General features: G+C 46.5%; 2 long non-coding RNA genes across 2 annotated transcripts in view; both read right to left on the minus strand.

Moving 5' to 3' along the window:
* Window positions 1-20,643, minus strand: part of LOC139701757 (uncharacterized) — a 240,145-nt gene that overhangs the window by 207,850 nt on the left and 11,652 nt on the right. The gene's annotated exons all lie outside the window — the stretch shown is intronic.
* LOC139701839 (uncharacterized) lies at window positions 3,018-12,044 on the minus strand. Its single transcript, XR_011704444.1, has 2 exons — window positions 6,435-12,044; window positions 3,018-4,886 (listed from the first exon to the last, which is right to left on the minus strand). It is a non-coding gene; the product is annotated as an uncharacterized lncRNA (long non-coding RNA).

Here is a 20,643-nt window from a genome sequence, read left to right on the forward strand (position 1 = left end):
TGACATCTTCACTTCCATCCTATGGCCCCAGTGATACCCGGGGCAGGATTCTGAAGCCAACAGTCTCACTGGACCAAATACCACAGCCTCCCTGGTCTTCTCCAGGTACTTAGAAGAGAATTTCCCTGTTTTTAAGGAGTTAAATATATTCTTTAATTTAGGGTTAAGATAAATTGAGCAAAGTTGATGTGTAAAGAGCTTACAGAGACCCCACTCCTGTCTGGAACTTGTTGCCCCACAGGGACCATAGTCCTTCCTTGGGTAACAGAGGGGACACTGCCATCCCTGCCCAGGAAATAGTACCAATGTGTGTCCCAGAGCTCAGATTTATGCCTCAGCCCAGCTTGCAGCCTGCCCCAAATGAAGTCTGTGGGTTCCCATGGATTCAGCAAAGAGAGGATTCCAATTAAGATCTGGTCTGAGAAGCCTGAGAGGAAGTGGCTGCTGGGATTTGCATTGGAGAAGAAACTGTCTTGGTTCTTCTCTGCCTTGCTCCTGTCCATGGAGACCTGTGACCAAGTTCTTCTTCTTCGAGAAGATTCTCCTGGCCTCAGTGCCCTGTCGACCTGCCCACCTGCCCATGCTGCTGGGCTGGCCCCGTCCAAAGGCCAAGGCTGAAGATAGTCAGGGGGACTGATGGGCTGTAGCAGTTCAAAATGTGGATGCCGATGCCTACCCAGGACTAGCTCCCCCTCTCCTTTCCAAAGCATTTCTTTTTTCTACATTTTGTTACATCACCAGATTCCCTCCAAGTTATGTGAACAGATTTAAACAGATGTCAAAGTGATATCGATTTAGTATGGATTTGTAAGAATGAACCCTTCATACTGCCCAACCTGCATCCCTAAAATATCCACCAGCCTTACAAAGAGTGGTTAGCACTTTTGAAGCTGCTCTGGAACAGAAAAGGGAAGTAGCTCTTTATTCTAATGCCCTGCATGTCACTTAGCATGAAGTGCTTTTCTGCCTCTAGTGAGAAAACCATATCATGTTCCTCCTTCACTCTATTGAGATGGAGGATCACATTGATTTTCACATATTAAATCTTTCATTCTCAGATAAATGTATGTGTGCATGTATTTTCCCCTTGATACAATTATGTATAGCATTTCTGGGACCAGTGATAAAAAACACATTTACTACACTGCACTTGATTTGCTAATGTTTAGTGAAGAATTTTGCACCCATGTTTATTAGAGTGGCCTAATGTTCATGTGAAATAAGGAATGTCCTTTTTCAGTACCCTGGAGAATTTTGTGTAAGAATGAAATTATTTGCTCCTTAGACGTTTGATAAAACTTGCTGGTGAAACCATTTGAGCCTAATGATTTCTGTGTGAAGAGATTTTTAAGTTCCCATTGGAAGTATGGTCTAGAACTGGGGACCCACATTCTGGAATCCCGTTATCACCCCACATTTCCGAAAGGAAGTGTATGCCTGGGCAGAACATGGGCTCCTTCCTACCTGGATTGACCTAGCGACTCCACTGGTGCATGTTCCTCCTGCTGATAACAAGCTGACACAGAGTCCTGGAGATGGCAGAGTTGCTCACAAACACTAGCAGAAATATGGTGGTTCACAGGAGTAAATACAAATTCCAAATGTAAATGTTCTTTCCCTATTCATAAAGCTTCTGCTACTATCACCACTCATGGATTCATAGGATGCCTTGTTTATTGCCATAAAACTTTAGCTCCAAACAAGGAACTCATCTTACTGCAATGGTACACCAAGATGCAGGTTGCTAGGGTTAACAAGGGACTCCAGGAGAGTGGGGAGTTGAAGCTCCAAACCTCAGTGTTTGTGTTCCAAAAAAAGAGAAATTACAGACTCAAAAAGCCATGCAGGAGAGCTTCATTATAAGTAAAAGTGGAGTAAGGCTCAAACAAAGAGCACTCCTGAGTGGGTCTTCTCCCAGCCGAGAACGACAAATTGAACAATGCTGTCTCCAAATGGATTGGTGTTTTAAGGGTGCCCTGAGAGCTGGGGTCCACCTTCAGCACTATTTGACAATCAGGGTTCAACTCCTTCATGTCAGGTGGTAGAGTTTTGGGCTCTAGTTGGTCCTTTCCAGAACTGTCATGGTGTCCACCTAGGGAGGGGAGTGTTATTTACGAGTCAATCCTATGTTAATGTGAGAATTGGGACACCTGTGTCCATCAATTCTAGCTTTACAATGACCTCAACTGACCCTGTCAAGAGTTAGGAATAGCCCCCATTAAACCTTTGATGTATTTCTTATTTGGCTCCTTTTGTTCTCTTTATTTGTATACTTGTTGTTTTCCTGCATTATCTGAGTACCCACTTGCCTTAAAATTAATTTAAAGTAACTTAAGGAAAACCCATGACCTTGCCCTGATATTGGCTTGCATTTCATTTCTCACAATTCACTGCTACTTAACATCTCTCACCCTTTGAAACTGGCAGGCTGCATGGCAGATGAACAGGAGTGCCCCTGCCTTCCACAGGGACCACACAGGAAAGCAGGTAGAGGGCAGTCACATAGGCAGCTTTGGCAGGGTGCGCCACTCCTCAGCTATAAACCAGCCAGACTTCATTAAACTTCATAAATTTCATCACGGATCTTCAACAGCCCCATGGCACATTGGACAAATATTCTCACAGATGAGAGATTAAAGCAGAGCACAGCAGTCAAGGTGCCCCAACATGAGAAAGTAAGGGGGCAGGAATGCAGGTCCCACCCCCCTGGGTCAGGGCTCCTATCTACTAGGTGGCAAAGAACCAGGCACACATGGGCACTTCCCTGGTCAGGCACCACGCTGTGGCTTCACCAGACTGAGGTTCTAATGGAGTTGGTGTCTGCTGCAAAGCTTTAATTCAACAAGTTAGCTTTAACAGGAAAGCAAAAATTCTAATCACCAAAATATCCCCTTTACTAACAATGTTACTGTACAAAATTCTGATTTATTTTCAGATTTAAAAAAATGTAATCACATCATTAAATATTATTACAGCATAATATTAGAAACAACCCCAAATGCAAACATGACATTCAATTTCTCACAAAACATGTTTATTCAGATGTATCATTTCTATACTTTACAGGGTATATCATAGCAATTCAATATATGTATACAAGTTTCATCATGCAACACTGAATCTCCCCCCAGGAGGTCAATATAGTGTAATCTCCCTTTAGTTTTTTGTGATTAATATCTTTGGATAGAATTCATACTGTGGCAGAGCCAGAGAGAATGTCTCTGAGTGTCCTTCAAGAATGGGGACATTCTAGCATTTCAAGCAGGTATTGATGTAGGACAGAGGAGGCTGGACACTTGAGAAATGTGCAGGAACAAGGTTTATTTAAGCTGGTGTAATCCAGAGGGGCTAATGCCAAAAAATCCCTGGACCCCAGGTATGGAAGTTCTCTGGGATTTCTACTCAGTGAATGGTTACACAACACAATGGCTAACATAATAGTTACTTTTTCTTCCATGTTCTTAGATTGGACAGAGGTTTCACAAGATTTTACTAAGAAAAGAGAAAGAGTAACTTTTGTACATCAACAAGTTTGATTGCTGACATAACTTTTTTTTAAGTTGTAGATGGGCACAATACCTTATTTTATTTTTATGTGGTGTAAGAATCAAACCCAGTGCCTCACACCTGCTAGGTAAGTGTTCTAACGCTGAGCCACAACCCCAGCCCTGCAGACCTAACTTTTACAAGAAAGAGAAACCTGACCTTTACAATAAAGAGGAGCTAAACCACAATGAGCTCTCTAGAAATCCTGTTGACTTCAAAAAAAAAAAATCTTGTTTACTAGGAGAAAGGCTTATATATTACAATTAAGGTGGGGATCTTTTGGACACTACATCATTTGGACTATTTGGAGTATTTGTGATACATCGTTACCCCCTCTATGCTCATTATTTAACCCTTTAAATCAAAAAACATCATCTTCTAGGCTTAAAATTTTATATAATGCCATAATCTTAATTTCTCCCTCCATGTTTCCCTCCTCCTGCCCCCCCCCCTCTCTAACAGCTGCTTCTATAGTTGACCCAATAGTTTCATTGTAAAGGGGAGACAAATATGAAAGCAATAAACAATAGCATAATCCATACTATGTCAATTAAACTTTTGAATCCACCAAGAATAGAAAAACCATCCTCCAAAGAGTGAGCTTGGTTCCCAAGCCTTAATGCCCTTTCAGGTTTGAACTAGTACATGTGCTAGTTGGTTTTTTTTTTTTTTTCAATTTAATTAATAAGTTTAAATTTTATATAAGAAAAGTATACATATTTATATGACCATTAAAGTGTCTAAACTTCCTTTTAAGCCTTAGACCTTTATGAATTTTTTTCAATTAGTTATATATAACAGCAGAATGCATTTTGACTATTAAACACAAATGGAGGCAACTTTTCATTTCTCTGGTTAGACACAGTGCACAGTCACCCCATTCCTGCAATCATACATGTACATAGATTAATACAATCCACCTCATTCCACCATCCTTCCCACTCCCATATCCCCTCCCCTCCCACACTCCCCTCTGCCCAATCCAAAGTCCCTCCCATCTTCCCTTGCCCCGCCCCCCATTATGGGTTAGCTATGTGTTTGGTGGTTGTCAGTCCTGTAGTAAAGACCAAGGAAAGGACTGTGTATATGACAGAAGTAAGGGGTGGCAATGCACCACAGTATGGGAGCCCTCTTACAGGATGAAACAGTCCATTTATCCTGTTGCTTAGTTTATTTTCCTCCTTGCATTGATCAGCCAGCCCTCAAGTGGCTGAAGCAGGGCTGCTGTTTCCTCAAGCTTTGGTGTGTGCAGGCTAGCCAGCTTCCAGGGTGACCAGAGCAGGGCTAGTGTCCTTCTGATCCTCAAGCTTCTCTTGTGCTTCCTTCTTCCTGATGGTCAGCTGAAGGGGAGCAAAAGAATGTATATGAGATTCTATTACAGACAGTCTAAAAACAAACCAAAAAGAACAAAATATTACATAATACATCATGTATATGTGTGTGTGTGTGTGTGTGTGTGTGTGTGTGTGTGTGTATACACACACACACATACATTTGGTGATACTGTAAAGAGGAGTAAAAAAGTTGTGGACACTGCTCCCTGTGTGTGCGGCAGAGGTGGGGGATATCCTGGAAGGTTTGAACTACATAGATTTATCTCAATGTAACTTTAAACAAATTTGAAAACAGCTTTTAATTCCATGAGCCTGACCCAACATTTCATGCTTTGGTTTATGACCTTCCATATATTATTATTTCCTCTAAAAACATGATGTAAATTTCAACTCCCTACCTCACAGGTCAGTTGTCATCCAAAGGTGCACTTCTAGGTGTGTCACCTTTAGTCTGAGAATATATTTCTGCATGGAAATATTGCTGAATGCCTACCTGGCTCCCAAGGTGAGGTAGTGCAGAACAACTTGATTTGCCCATGGCTTATTGTCGGGAGCTGCCTTGGATGCAGACGCCTTTAAGCCCTGATGCACCGGGTTCTGAACAATTACTGCATTCAGTCTGGCAGGGCAGTGCCAGGTTGCAGTAATGTGGGCGTCACCCCAGCTCAGATAACAAGGCATGGCTCCAGGTGTAGGCATCACCCACTGGGGTTGAGTTACACTCATCTGTTCCCTTGTATTCCGACCCCTTTGCCCTTTTTGGGATAAAATGTTCTATGGAAACTCCCCTTGTGTGTCTCCTATGTAACAATAAAGAATTCCAGTGGCTCTATGTCTTTCCATGGGCCTTACGTTCACAGAGCCACGCCCGGATTATTGAAAAGGTACTTCTGTGTGGTTGTGTGCCTTCTTTGTCATTTTCTTCAGTTATTGGAATAGTCAGATTTATGAACCACGCATGAGGTCTCCAGCTATGACAGATGGTGATAGCTTATCATCCTCACCATCTTTGTTTTACCAGATGCAAAACCAAGGTTGTACCTAGTTCTGGACCCTGGACAAGGTCACCCAGTTAAAAGGGACGTGAATTCAGCTCTACCAACTCTGATGCCTTTGCCTCTCCCCACACTACCCTTTGCAAGACAAAACTAGGTAACATATTTTTCCTTTCTTGATAATCTCATGAAAGAAGCCAATGTCAGACTAAGTTTGGTAGTTCTAGGAGGGTATTTTCCCAAGAGGGGGCTTTTCCCCAAGTCCAGGTGGGTGGAGTCTGTCCAGTCTGGCTCATACCACTGCCCAGAGCCCAAGAGCCCAGATGGCTTTCTCTGGAAACCAGAGTCCCCTTCAGAGAGGAGTGTGAGGGTGAGTTAGGAAGCTGCTTCCAGGCTGGGCTCCCAGAGCAGCCAGAGATCCCTCTCCAGCTTGCCCCACAGGGTCAAGGTCCAGAGGAGGCCAGTAGCTCCACCTCTGCCCCCTCACCAGCAGGCTGGACCCACCTAGCCCCGCCCACTGCCTGCTGTGAGGACTGCAACCTTTGTTTAAAGTACTCACTTGTTTTCCTTGGATGAGTTCCCTGAGTCAGCACAACTCCTGTTCAAAGGCCCAGAAGGACTGGTGGGTGGTCCTGGGGGAGGAAAGGCAGGCGGCAAGCGGTGGGCACTGATGAGGTGACTGGGATGGAGACTGCCCAACTTCCCAGCTTCTGTGGTCTTGGGCAGCACAGCAGCATCTTTGGGATGGGATCACTGAAGAGGCCTCATGGAGTGGTAGCATCTGGTGGCAGCAGCAGCAACATGTAGCTGCTTCAGGCGTAGGGCATCAGGCGAGGGAGGTCCGGAGTTGAGAGTTGGCGTGGGGGTGGCAACAGCTGAGGTGTTGGCATCCAGCTGCTGTTTGGGAGATCCCTTGCTGCATACTCACAGTGGTGGTGGCAGCAGAAGAGTCCAGAAGCTGCTGTGGTGACAACAGAGGGATGCTGCCATGATCATTTCTGTCCTGCAGTGCCACAGGAGTCTGGCTGCAGTGGGTGAAGTGGGCATCCAGTGCTGAGTATCGCTGTCATGCGTCCATGATGGAGTCTGGTGGTGGCAGCAGCAACATGCAGCTTCATCCGGGAGCCGGCATGGGGCACTGGAGTCAGGCATCATGGCGGGGGGTGAAGGGCATTGACGTTGGGCCCTTGGTGGGCAGCATCATCGTCCAGCTGGGGTTTGGGAGTTTGGTTGCTGCACGGTGGCGGCAGCACCAGTAGAGTCTGGAAACGGGGCTGAGGACACAGAGGCGTCCAGTGGTGAGCATCTTCATCCTGCTGGGGTAACAGGAATCCTGCTGCAGTGGCATCTGGCGACCGTGTGGGGAGTCCGATGGCTACAGTGAAGAGCTCCAGGCTGGCGGCGGCAGCGAGGGCGCAGGGCAGTGAGCCTCAGAGTGGAAGGGCGACGAGAGGCTGGAATGGCCTCTGCAGTGGCTGTTCCAGGCCCTGAGTCTTGGTCCTGGCTGAGCGGCCTGTTCAGGAAGCAGCACGAGGGGGGTGGCAATACCCAGGCAGCTACTGAGGACCTTAGGCTGCCCACACCTGCCTCGCCTGGCACTGGCCATGAGCCCGCCGGGTGGCTGCTCGCCCCATCCCCGATGTGGCCTCTGCAGGGGAACTGGGCCATCTGCCAGGTGGGGCAGCCTTGGGAGAGGACCCCCACCTTCCTAAGAGACATCCCACCTGGGCTGTGGGGGGAGAGAGCAGAGGAACTAGGACCTCTTCATCCTCAAAGTGCATTTCTGATGGGAAGCATTTCCTCTCAGAACTGGAACAGGACAAGGATGCCCTCTCTCACCTTCTACTCTACATAGTCCCTGATACTCTAGCCAGAGTTTAAACTATACTGCTGTTTAAACTCCACTACAGCTTAGACTACACGACAGAGCTGTAGATGAAAGAAATTAAAGGGATAGGAATAGGGGAAGAAGAACTCAAACTATCCCTATTTGCTGATGACATGATTCTACACATAGAGGATCCAAAAAAACTCCACCAGAAAACTTCTAATATTAACAAATTCAGCAATGTCACAGGATATGAAATCAATATCCATAAATCTAATGCATTTCTATCTATTAGTGATGAACCCTCTGAAAGAGAAATTAGGAAAACTATCCCATTCACAATAGCCTCAAAAATGAAATATTTGGGTATAAATTTAACAAAAGAGATGAAAGACCTATACAATGAAAACTAAAGAAAGAAATTGAAAAGACTTTCAAGATGGCGGACCAGAGGGAAGCAGCATCTGTGTTGCTCTGTGACCCAGATCTCTCCTAGTAGGAATTCTGCATCTCTTGAGAGTGTTAGAGGCCCCTGTACAGCTTCTCTCTACAGAAATGACCAGCGCTGTGACCTTGCGCAGGACTCCGGGCCTCAGTGTCCGAGCAGGACCCAAAGCCAAAGTTGCAGTTCACTTAAGACTCGGCCAGCGCCTTAGCAGAACCACCTACCAACACATCTGCAGACCGCCGAGACTCCGCTCCACTCCCACGCAGGTCACTCAGCTGCTACCTCCCCACAGCACAAGGCCATCGGTTCCCCTGACATCACCAGACACCCCGGCTCTGGAAGCACACCGACTACATCTTGGAAAGCATTCCTTGCCATTTTGAGGTGGGCGTGGCTATCGGATCCGTCCCCTTTTGAGCAGGTACCTGATTCCAATTCCTCCCTCATGGAATTAATATTGTCAAAATGGCCACACTATCAAAAACCTTATACAGATTTAATGTGATTCCAATTAAAATCCCAATAACATTCCTCATAGAAATAGAAAAAGTAATCATGAAATTCATTTGGAAAAATAGACACAGAGAAATCCTTATTGACAAAGCAATCCTTAGCAAGAAGAGTGAAGTAGGAGACATCACAATATCAAACCTTAAACTATACTACAGATCTGTAGTAACAAAAACGGCATGCTATTGGCACCAAAATACACATGTAGACCAATGGTCCAAAATAGAAGATACAGAGAAAAACCCACATAAATGTAGTTATCTCATTCTTGCCAAAGGTGCCGAAAACATACATTAGCTAAACGATAGCCTCTTCAACAATGGTGCTGGGGAAACTGTAAATCCATATGTAGCAGACTGAAATTAAACCACGATCTCTCACCTTGCACAAAACTCAAAGTAGATCAAGGACCTAGGAATTAGACCAGAGACCCTGTACTTAAGAAATAAAATCAAGAATTAATAATGGGATGGATTCAAACTTAAAAGCTTCTGCTCAGCAAAGGAAACAATAATATGAAGAGAGAGCTCACAGAGTGGGAGAACATCTTTACTACACGCACATTAGATAAAACACTAATTTCCAGGATATATAAAAAACTCAAAAACTTCAACACCCAAAGAATAAATAACCCAATCAATAAATGGGCTAAGGAAATGGACAGACACTTCACAGAAGAAGATACACAGTCGATCAACAAATATATGAAAATATGTTCAACTTCACCGGAAATTAGAGAAATGCAAATCAAAACTACTCTAAGACCATCTTACTCCAGCCAGAATGGCAGTTAACCAGAATACAAGCAACAATAAGTGTTGGTGAGGATGTGGGGGGAAGGCACACTCATACATTGCTAGTGGCATTGCAAATTGGTGCAACCACTCTGGAAAGCAGTATGGAGCTTCCTCAAAAGACATGGAATGGAACCTCCATTTGACCCAGAAATTCCACTCCTCAATCTATACCCAAAAGACTTAAAATCAGCATACTAGAGTGATGCAGCCACATCAATGTTTATAGCAGCTCAAGTCACAGTAGGTAAACTGTGGAACCAACCTAGAAGTCCTTCAAGAGCTAAACTGATAAAGAAAATGTGGTATATGTGCACAATGGAATCTTAGCTTTAAAAGAGAATAAAATTATGACACTTGCAGGTAAGTGGATGGAGTTGGAGAATATTATGTAAGTGAAAAAAGCTAATCCTCAACAACAACAGGCTGAATGTTCTCCCTGATAAGTGGATGCTGATCCATAATGAGGGGGGCAAGGGAAGAATGGAGGAACTTGGGGCAAAGGGGAAGGATAGGAGGGACGCGCATGGGGTAGGAAAGAGGGTGGAATGAGAGGGATATCATTACCCTAGGTACATGCAGGACTGCACATATGGTGCAACTCTACATCGTGTTCTACCAGAGAAATGAAAAGCTGTGCTCCATTTCTGTACAATGAACCAAAGTGAATTCTGCTGTTACGTACAACTAATTAGAGCTAATTAATTTTTTTAAAGTACATTTCCTTGTCTAAGGGTGGCAGAAGACCAAGACCAAGGACGGCACGTCTTGGGGTTCCCTCTGCCATCTATGCCCTCCACTCTTGTCCCGCCCCAGGGATGCGCTTTGAGGGGGAAGATTTGTAGCCCCACCCCCCACTGCCTCTGCTCTCAGTGGCCACAGCCCAGGAGAGATGTCGCTGGGGAGGGTGGGTGTCCTCTCCAAAGGCTGCCCAGGCTGGCAGCGGGCCTACTCCCCCCGCAGAGGCCGCAACCCAGGGAGGGGCAGGGCGAACCCGGGGTGGGGTGAGCTGCCACCCGGGGGGGCTCAGGGCCGGTGCCAGGCGCCACCTGCGTGCGCAGCATAAGGTCCTCAGAGGCTGTGTGGGTACCGCCGCCTGCCGTGTCCTGCTTCCTGAGCAAGCAGGCCCTGCCAGGAGCAAGACAAGTGGCCTGGGGAAGCCACAGCACAGGGCACCCCATCCTCTGGTCGCCCTCTGACTCTGAGGCCCGCTGTCCTACGCTGTCGCTGTCGCCACAGCCAGAGCTCCACACTGTGGCCACTGGAGTCCCGACCTGGCCACCAGCAATGCTGCCAACACCTCCACTGCACTGGAAGCAGACTCCCGCCACCGCCAATGGATGAGGATGCTCCTATTTGGACGCCTAGTTCCATGCAGCCACCGATTCAACTGGACTCCCCAAAGGGCCTTAGGGCGCCTAGGCTCGCTGATGAATGCCCTGCCCGCAGAGGGATGCCGCTGGTTGCTGGGAACCTCCAATGTGGAACCCTAATGTGGAACGTTGAGGATGACTGCTGTTCGCTTCCACCCTCAACTGGACTCCTCCATAGGTGGCGCCTACACCTCCAGGCTTGGGGAGGGTGTGGGCACCCCATTTTATCTGTGCCACCTGTTCATCCTGCCAGGGGATTAATTCACTAATTGGCTTTAGGCTCTCATAACAGGATCATTTCCCCTCTAAACCTTCTTGCATTGTCTCACCCATGAGCTTTTTGGGGACACCGAGAAACTCAACCATATCGCGTCTTCATCAGATAGCTTAGCAAGATCTTCTTCATGACTTGCTGTAGCTTCTACATCAGCACTTGCTGCTTCACCCTGCACTTGTCTTATATGGAGATGGGCCGCTTGCCTCGAACATCATGAACCAAATTCTGCCACCTTCAGACTTCTTCTGGAGCTTTCTCCCTTCTCTTGGCATCAGAAAAATCTAATGTTTTGGCCTTATCTGGATGCGGTTTTGGCTTAAGGGAATGTGGTTTGTTTCATCTGTTCTCCAGACTATGAAAACTTTATCCCTATCAGCTGTTTTGCTTTCTTATCATTCACATATGCCCTGGAGCAGCACTTTAATTTTCTTTATGAACAATTCCCTTGCATTCTCATTGGGACTAACTATTCAAGAGGCACAGCTTTTTTTTTTCTTTTCTTTCTTTCTTTCTTTCTTTCTTTCTTTCTTTCTTTCTCTTTTAAATAGTTTTAGATCAACAGCATGCCTTTCTTTGTTTAGTTTTTTTTTTTTTTTTTTTTTTTTTTTTTTTTGTAGTGCTAAGGATTGAACTCAGTGCCTCATACATTCTAGGCAAGCACTCTGCCACTGAGCTACAGCCCAGCCCAAGGCACAGCTTTCTATTTGGGATGCAAAACATGGAACTCTTCCTTCTATTCCAACTGTTCAGTCCATTACAGAGTAATTAACTGGTCTAACTTCAATATTGTTTCTTAGGGAATGAGAAGAAGGTGAGTCATGATCTGTGGAGCAATAAGAAGACACATATTAAGTTTGCTGTCTTATATGAACAGGGTTTGTAGTGTCACATGACATCTAACCTAGTTAACGTCACAGAACACAGTAGGGGATAAAATGCCCTGAATTCCTCACCACCCTTTAGGCAGTCATCTCTGCTCCATGCACAGGGGCCCCACAGTTCCCCTGTGCTCTAAGGGGGCTCCATCTTCAGCTATTCAGCGCTGGGGGTGGCACAGCCTGGTGAATGGATTGAGCACTATTGTGTCAACATAAATGTTTGCTACTAAAATACTTACAATGCCATCCCAGACATTAAAAAAAAAAAAAAAAAAAAAAAAAAAAAAAAAAAAAAAAACCATCACAAAAAATAAAATAGACAGCTTTAGTGGGAGGAGGCGGATAGCTGTGATGGGGCATCTGGCACAATGCGCAGGTGCTCACACGTGGGAGGTGCCCTCAAGGACTTTAGAACTAGGGCAGCGAGAGAAAACATTCTAGGAGAAGTGGAGGCTTCTGGTCTAATCGTTTCTTGACCCCCTGCCTCTGGCATTTGTGTGTGTGTGTGAATTTTATGTAGCTGCCAGGGAAGATGGCTGACTTTGAAAGAATGGGATGGCAGCTTGGGTCACCAACTGTACCAACTGGAAGATAATGATGTAAAGGGCCTCTCCTTCAGCTGGAACCTCCCAAGGCCCCCTGCATGGGGAGCTTCCCAGAGAGTGTCCAAGCAGGTCACATGCAGCAGAGCAAAGGGGGCAAAACTGTGAGGCTCATGTGTGGGTAGGATTCTCCCCTCACTTTCTCTCCAGTCTCTATACAAAAAAGCATGGGCAATCCAGGCTGGGATTGGCTGTGCTGGAGAGGGATCCTCACAGGGCCTGGCTCTGGGCTCCAGCCATGCCTCTCTTCCTTGGGTACCCAGAATCCCACCACAGCTTGCTTTGTTCCTTCTACAGAGTAAGCCCCAGACCTCTGTCCTCTGCTGGGAAACAACAGGGTAGACCCTGAGGTCTGCCCAGCCATCCTCTACAACAGCCCCCCAAGTGACCACTCTCGAGACAGCAGCCCTCCCTCTTGGCCCAAAGACCACTCACTTCTTGTCTTGAAGGTACTGCTCCTCAACATATGGCTGGAGGCGTCCATACCTAGAGAATACCAGGAGGCTGTGACCTCTAATATCCTGTGTCCCTCATCTGTCGAGATGCCTGGTGGACTTGACTAACTTACTGACGATAACGGGAGCTCAGGAGGGCTGGGAGAGTTTGTCTGCACGGATTCCTAAATGATAGGCCAAGTGCCTGCCAAAGGTAGGTGCTTCATATATATTTGAGCCATGAATGAACCCAACCACCTGCTGCCTGGCTACCTCAGGGCCAGGACCCTCTCAGTTGACCCCAGGGGTCCCTGTTCTGTCTACAGGCAGGTTGGAACCCTCCCAGATGCAACCCACAGACTCCTTCCCAAATGTGGAAACTGCTTTTCCTGAGGCCTCAGAAGAGTGAGGTCTGAGGCAGAGAACTTCCTCTCAGGGAGGGGACAGGCCCCCAGGGAAAGGCCAGAGCCATCGCCAGCCTGTGTCCCAGGACCACTCTGAGGAAAACACTCCTAGGGCTCATCCTACTTGGATTTCTAAACACCCAGGCAGAGTTCTCCTCTGAAAAACCCTACTTTCCTCAGAGCTGACGGAGGTTCAGAGTGATGCCCGGCATTCCCAACACCAGGCCAGGAGATGGCCATGGGCCAGGGCTTGGAGGTCATACACACCTTTTACCCAGCAGCTCCAGAGCCTTCTGGGTACTGGCCAAATCCTGGTACAAATACAAAACCCCATGGACATAGGGGGTGTTCCCCTGCTGCAGGGCAGGCACCAGGCCATCCTCGAGCTCCCAGAGAAGTATGTCAGGGTTTCCACAAGACAGGACACATCCACTGATGAGCCTTGGTCATCTTCTCCCTAGGATGGGCAATCAAAGAGGGACATTTCAACAGGAAAACGGTAGCCATTTGCAAAAGGAATCACTGCCATACGTCAGGGGAAATCAAAATATTTTCCCTCCATATTCTCAGGAGACATCACACACACACACACACACACACACACACACACACACACACACACACACAAACCTGGTGAGATCTGGCACTTTTGAAAGGGGAATCTGAATGTGGGTTAAACTATGGACACCTGTGGTGCCCTGTCCTGTCTCACTTCTGGTCTCCTTGGGAAAAATTGCCAGAGTCGTTGGGACACAGCGCTGACCCAGCACCTCCACACTCAGGAAAAGCCCTGAGGCTTAAGCACCCACAGATCTGTAGACAACAAGAACTCATGGCTCTGGGCTTGCTGTCTCAACACCAGTGAGCAGACTGGGACTGTTTGTGGACTGTGAGTGCCTAGCTACCAGGGTTCCAAGTTCTGTGAGTTCCATGGCCAAGGAAGTGAGGTCACTGTCTCAGGAAGTCCTTTGCTGAGTCCCTTTCTTACACAAGATGGTTCCAATGGCCCACTGGGCTGCAGTCTTCCCATGACATAGGCACAGGTGGACCCAGTTACACCAACACACCCTGGATCAGGCCCTCAGACAGGCCCGGGTGTAGCCAGCTCCCTTGGTTTGGGGAGACAGAGCTTGGTTGAGACCCTTCCCCTTCTTGTGGGTATGTGTGTGGCCCTGAGGAAGTCATTGTGCCTTGCAGGGCCTCCATAGCTTCTCAACATGTTCCCAGGGGTCATTCTAGCATCTGCTTTAGAGGTTGTCATCACGGACATGTGCCCACACATACATGGACTCCCTGAGAAACCCTAATCCAGGAGTCATGTGTCTCTAATGCACAAATATACAGATAACATGACATAGGAAGTTAAGGGACAAAGGATGACATCCAACTTTACCATGACCTGAGTCCCACAGTGACAGAGGGAAAGTCAGCTCCTCTCTTGGCCATGGTCCCCACTCTGCACCACTGGAGGGTTATTTTCAGAGATAGCCTCCCCTTTGCCATAGAATTCTAATTCCTGTGCGAAATCAAATTGCCCCAATGTCTCTTCCGATCGTATGATGGGGTACACTACAGGGGATTTCAAACACCACAGCATCCTGTGCCCAAAGCCTGTAGCTCCCTCCTCTCTCAGTGGATCCACATCAGCATCTGGTTTCTAAGAAACAGAAATCAACAAGCCTCATGGGGTATCACTTCCAAGTTTGAGTCACGGGAAGTCTAACTTAGTCTGGCTCCACAGGCCCACAGCAGAGGGCACTGCTGAAATTCCAGAGGTTTGTGGGGAAAGTTGGTGGGGCAGCAGGCAGAGACCTGAGGACCCCATGAAATGGCAAGGAGGTGGCATTTCTGTGCCTCCGTTTCTACACGCCTCCCATAGGTGAAAATGCTAGGGCTAAAAAATTCACTGATGCACAAAACATATAAGAAGCAAGGATGGTGTGGAATGGCCAAGAATTTGTTCCATAGCATGGCCATGACCATGGAAATGGACTTCTCTATCTCCATGTCTTTAGGGAAAGGCAAAGCCACTTCCTTTTGTTTTGTGTGCAGTTTAAAGCAACAGTTTCCTCCTATTCTTCCAACTAAACTTTGGAGGCAAGATCCCAGTAGTATGAACAAAGAAGCATCTCAGAGGCAATAGTACTCAATAGCTGAGGCTACTGGAGCAGAGAGAAGGACAGACAATTCAGCTTTGAGGTCTGGAAAGGGAATAGGAGACCAGTCCCTGCAGGGGACACTCACAAACCTAATGCATGTTCACTGAGCGCCCTGTGCTCACTGTTGAATGGAACATGAGGAGCTGATGTCTTTCCATCTCCTAAGGAACTTCCAGATTTAGCTAGCCATCCCAGGAGACTCAGGACCATCATCCTTGTGCACACAGAGCTAAGTGGCTGCTCATTACCTTCCCACCAAAGGTGAGAGGCAGGTGATGCTAAGTTCTTTGAACTGATACTGAATTGAAAAATATTTTAATTGTATATGCTCTCCTGAAAATACCAGTAAATTCATCAGCTTCAAATTACTATAAGAAAGAACTAAAGGGGAGAAGATATGTTAAGCAAAGTAAAGATATGACAAGAATTCAACTTCCAAATGACCTAAATGCACTTGCAGCTTCTGTGCTATTTCCTGTTGCTTATAATACATAGCAGGTTTCATATGTGCTGATGGTGCCTTACAGGCTCCTGGCCTAACAGGAGAGGCTTTCCTCACACTAGAGCAGCTTCACCAAGCATCTGGATTTACACAGCTGCAAATTTTGAAAAGTAACACTAAATGATATCTCTCAAGATAAAGGTGTCTGCTCAAAAACAAATATTAAAACTAGATAAAATTCTACTAGAATACAAAAATGTAGAAACTACGATGACATAACAAAATATTTATTAAACTCTAAGCATGTTATTTATTGACCCCCAAACAAATATTCCTATAGCATTTCTAAAAGACATCATCCTTATTCTTCCTTGAATTGCTTCTATCCATCAGAAAGATGTCATGTTCTTAAGGCTGGTTGATTTATTCCCTTCAAATGTGAATAAAAACCCAAATCTCAAAATTCCACAAAACCATTTATAAGAAGGGAAAATGTCCTTCATCCAATTCACAATGCAGCTGAAAAAAATCCCAATAAAACCAGAAACAGCCTATGAGAAGGTTTCATAAGAATTGCAATTAGCTATAGAATGATATACAGAAACCAGTTTTTTAAACACTTGAAAGTGCTCCTCAGCCACATCAGAAGCAACTAAGATATTTATTTACCACCTATTAACTCAATTTCCACAAGGAAAAAAAAAAATCTTCCTCATGCTAAACACGATAGATGAAGGAAATGCAATGTCAAAGAACAGCTCTCTTTGGTCATCAGCTCTGCACTTCCCAGTTCACACTGAGGTTGACTTTCATCTTGCCCACATGGACCAGGACACTTAATTAACACACAGTCAGGGAGCCTGCCCTAGAAGGCTACTACTCCCCAGAGACTAGTACATGTGCTCCTTTGGCTTTCTTGACACTAACAGGTTATGAACATCCTTTCTTCTTAAAGAATAGGCTGATGGTGCTGGGGTTTGGGTCAGTGGTAGAGTGCTTGCCTAGCATGTGTGAGGCAGTGGGCTCAATTTTCAGCACCACATATAAATAAATAAAATAAAGGTCCATTGACAACTAAAAAACAATATCAAAAAAAAAAAAAAAAAAAAAAGAATAGGCTGGTGAACACAGCACGTCAGCTGTTTCATGTAAGTACTGATATCTATTAGTTGTTGATAGCTGTCCCATTCTCAGGGTTACCTGCTATTAAAAGGCAAGCTCACTGGGGAAGCACTGAGGACTCCTATCATAGCCTCCTGCTGAAAACCTCTATTGAACTCCTGCTTCAATCCTAAGCCTGCTGCTTCCCCAAACACAAGTCTATTGCATGATTTTACAAAGAGGGGGAACTGATGGAAATCACTGAGGGTCTGGAACACCTGAAGAAGGTCAGCCTGGCCAGTGACTAGGTCCTCTTCCAGTCTGACCTCTTTGGAACAATTTGGAAGAAAATGATTTCTAGACAAGTCACTTGATAACAAATTTATAGTTTCATATTTGAAAGCACCACCAACGAAAGCTTTAGTTACCAGTCAAGATATGCAATTCATGGGTGTGTCATTATGAGAAGTAACCAAGAAAAGGGTTGTGGCTGAACTCGGACCATAGAGAACCCTCAGTGATCCACAGTGGCATTGGGCAGGGGGAGAGGTAGGGTCAATATGGGTAAATTCAATGCTCAGGACAATATTAAGAAGACTGTTAGATTAATTCAAACTATAATCCCCAGCCCTTTACAATAACAAACCATCCATTTAAGATCCACTCTCCCTCCTCCTGGCCATTTCCTAACAAAAGTACTAAGAGGCTCAGATCTGGCCCAAATGAAAGGCCCAGCAGGGCTTGGAGGCACACACCCGTAGTCCAAGCATTGGGGAAGATGGGACAGGAAAATATGGAGTTCAAAACTAGCCTCAGCAAGCTAGAGAGGTCTGAAGCAACTTAGCTAGACTCTGTCTCTAAATAAACATATTTTAAAAAAAAAGTCTGAGGATGTGTCTTAGTGGTTAAGAACCCCAGGTTCAATATCTGGTATAAAAATAAATAAATGAATGACTCATCAAATTTTCAGTCCTCTGGATGGTTCTGTATTTTCAGCAGTGCCCATCAGGAACCATGGCGATGAGGTTACCTTCTAGAAAGCCAATCACATTATATATTCCCACATCCAATACTGCTCAAAAACCTGTTCCCCTGGTTTGGATTCATCTCAATGAAATGCCTGACTGTGCCAGCAATGCTCCTGTGCAACGACTGTGAAGCACTTGACAACTACTACACTCAAGGCAGGCAAGGCTGGCATCCTGCACCTTTGGGTTCAAAGGCTGGAGAGTCCAGGTTCTGGCAGGGACTGCCCTGGCTTATTCTCCTTTGTGGGACTTTCCAGGACTTGGGCACCATGGGTCCAGCTTAGGACCTGCTAAGACACCCTAGCTATGGGTGCTTCTAATTTTACTGCCATCTCCAAAGTCATCCGAAGCAGAAACCCCTACGATCAATGCAGGGGACCAACACCATTTCCAGAAAGGCCACCTGCACTTGAAAGTCCATGCTGTGGAATCACTGGCTTCTACGACTACAGACCTCCCTCCAGATGTGATACTGGCCTTTGGAGCACTGAGCATCTGCTCCAAAAGAAGAGAAACTCCAAGCCCAGACAGCAAGCCTGGAGCATGAAAACCTGCAGCACCTCTAACCAGAATACCTCCAGTGACCAAGGGACAAAAGACAAGCAGCAAACATGAGCAGGGAGTCACCAATGCCCCTCCATTTAATGCTTGACACAAAGGCCACCCAAGCAGAAATCGAGGGGCCAGCACCACCCCAGAAAGACCAACTTGCATGACTATGCCCTTGGCAGTGTCCTCAGTGGAACCTGAGAGCAGAGAACCTGGGAGCAGCCTGTGGGTAATGAGCATCTCCTTTCTAAGAGGAGGGACCCTCGAGCACCAGACAGACCTATGAGGCAAGCTTGGGCCTGACTCTCTGTGGCCCCCACCACCAGAGTATTTCCATGGTGACCAAGTTACACAGGACAAACAGCAACCATGATCTTGGAGCCACCTAGGCCCCTCCTTTCAGTGCCATCCCCAAAGGGCCCACCCAAGCAGAAATGCCCAAGTTTGCCTCGGGGCACCAGCACCACCATGAGCAAGGCTGCATCTAGGTGCACATCTGTGCTGGCCTCTCAACCTGGCAGCTCAGCTGGACCAGCCACCAGACCATCCTCTTCCAGGTCAGGACCCACTCCTGTGGGGTCCAAGAGAAAACTCTTTTGCTAAGATGACATCCACCTTCTCCCACATGGGACCTGGTGGCAGACTGCTTAGATGCATAGCACAGGTCTCACCCTGACCTCTGTGATCCTGGGGCAAAGTGGAGGCTCAGAGACATTATGTCCCCTTCCCTCTCACTTCCTGGCAGCTTTGCCCTCAGAGTTGGGTAGCAGGAGGCTTTCATTTTACTTGGCTCTCTGGTCAGGCTCCTCACTACTACAGAGGCCCTGTCCTGGCTCTCTGGTTTCCTTGTTGTTTGAGCATCTGGGAGTTCTCTGTCCTTAGGCCATTTGCTTGGATGGGGAAATTTGAAATTGGCTTGTGGTCCAGATAATGAGAAGGGATATGAGGTGCACAGAGGAACCACAATGTTTGGAAGGTCTCCTTCATAATATGTAAGTATAGGAAATATTAAGCCCAGACTACTCACTAGAAAGAATTTTCACAGAGTGCTCTGCTTATAGCTATAAATCTGTGACCAAGAAAAAATTATTTTCCCACTCTAACAGAGCATGGCCTCTGTATGGGCCAGAATCAAGAGAAAAATGGCCTTTAAGGAGGTCACTGAATTATTAGTCTTATGCAAATAGAATTGTTTTGTCAAAGACCAGGAAAATGGGATGAAATACGTAATTTGTTTATTCTACATAAATAAGCCTGTTCTAGACTCCTGGTGGGAAGACCTCCAGAAGCCTCTGCCACCTGGTGGGGGAGAGTGGAGAGCCACAGGGTGGGGTGGGTGAGCTGAGCCAGTGAGGTGCATGGGCTGCAGTCCTTCAGGGACCCTCAGTTGACCTTCACAAGAGAATCACAGAGGACAGGGTGGCTGAATCAGGAAGGCTGGAGGGATTTTCAGGTAACTTTAAAATAAATCTCACTGTGGGGAAGTGGGGCAAAGAGGAGGTGAGTCAGATGCCCCTTGGCTACCACTGGACAAAGGGGAGTGAGCAGAGGAAGGGTGTGCCACCCTGCCTGCCTCAAGGTCACCTGGGGTATGGAGCTCGGGGCAGAGGCCTTCACAGGCCCACATTCCCAGCTACCTAGACCACTGGACCTTGAACCCAGATTCCTGAAGGTGACAGGAGCCAGGGGCTCACCTCCTGCCAGGTACCATCCTGCATGTTCCAGCTGCTACCAGCAACTCAGCTTTCAAGCTCCAACCAGGTCATCACCCCCTTATAGAAGCTTCCTAGACTTTTTATACCCCAAGTGGGGACCATGTGGTGCCCCATCCATGTTCTACTAACACCTCTTCTTGTTACTTGTCACAAGAACCCAAACTGTCATTCAGTCACTCAGTGTTTCTCCAGTGTCCCCTGCATGCCAAGTGACATAGAAAGACAT

Source organism: Marmota flaviventris, chromosome 14, assembly GCF_047511675.1.
Source record: "Marmota flaviventris isolate mMarFla1 chromosome 14, mMarFla1.hap1, whole genome shotgun sequence".
NCBI lineage: Eukaryota > Metazoa > Chordata > Mammalia > Rodentia > Sciuridae > Marmota > Marmota flaviventris.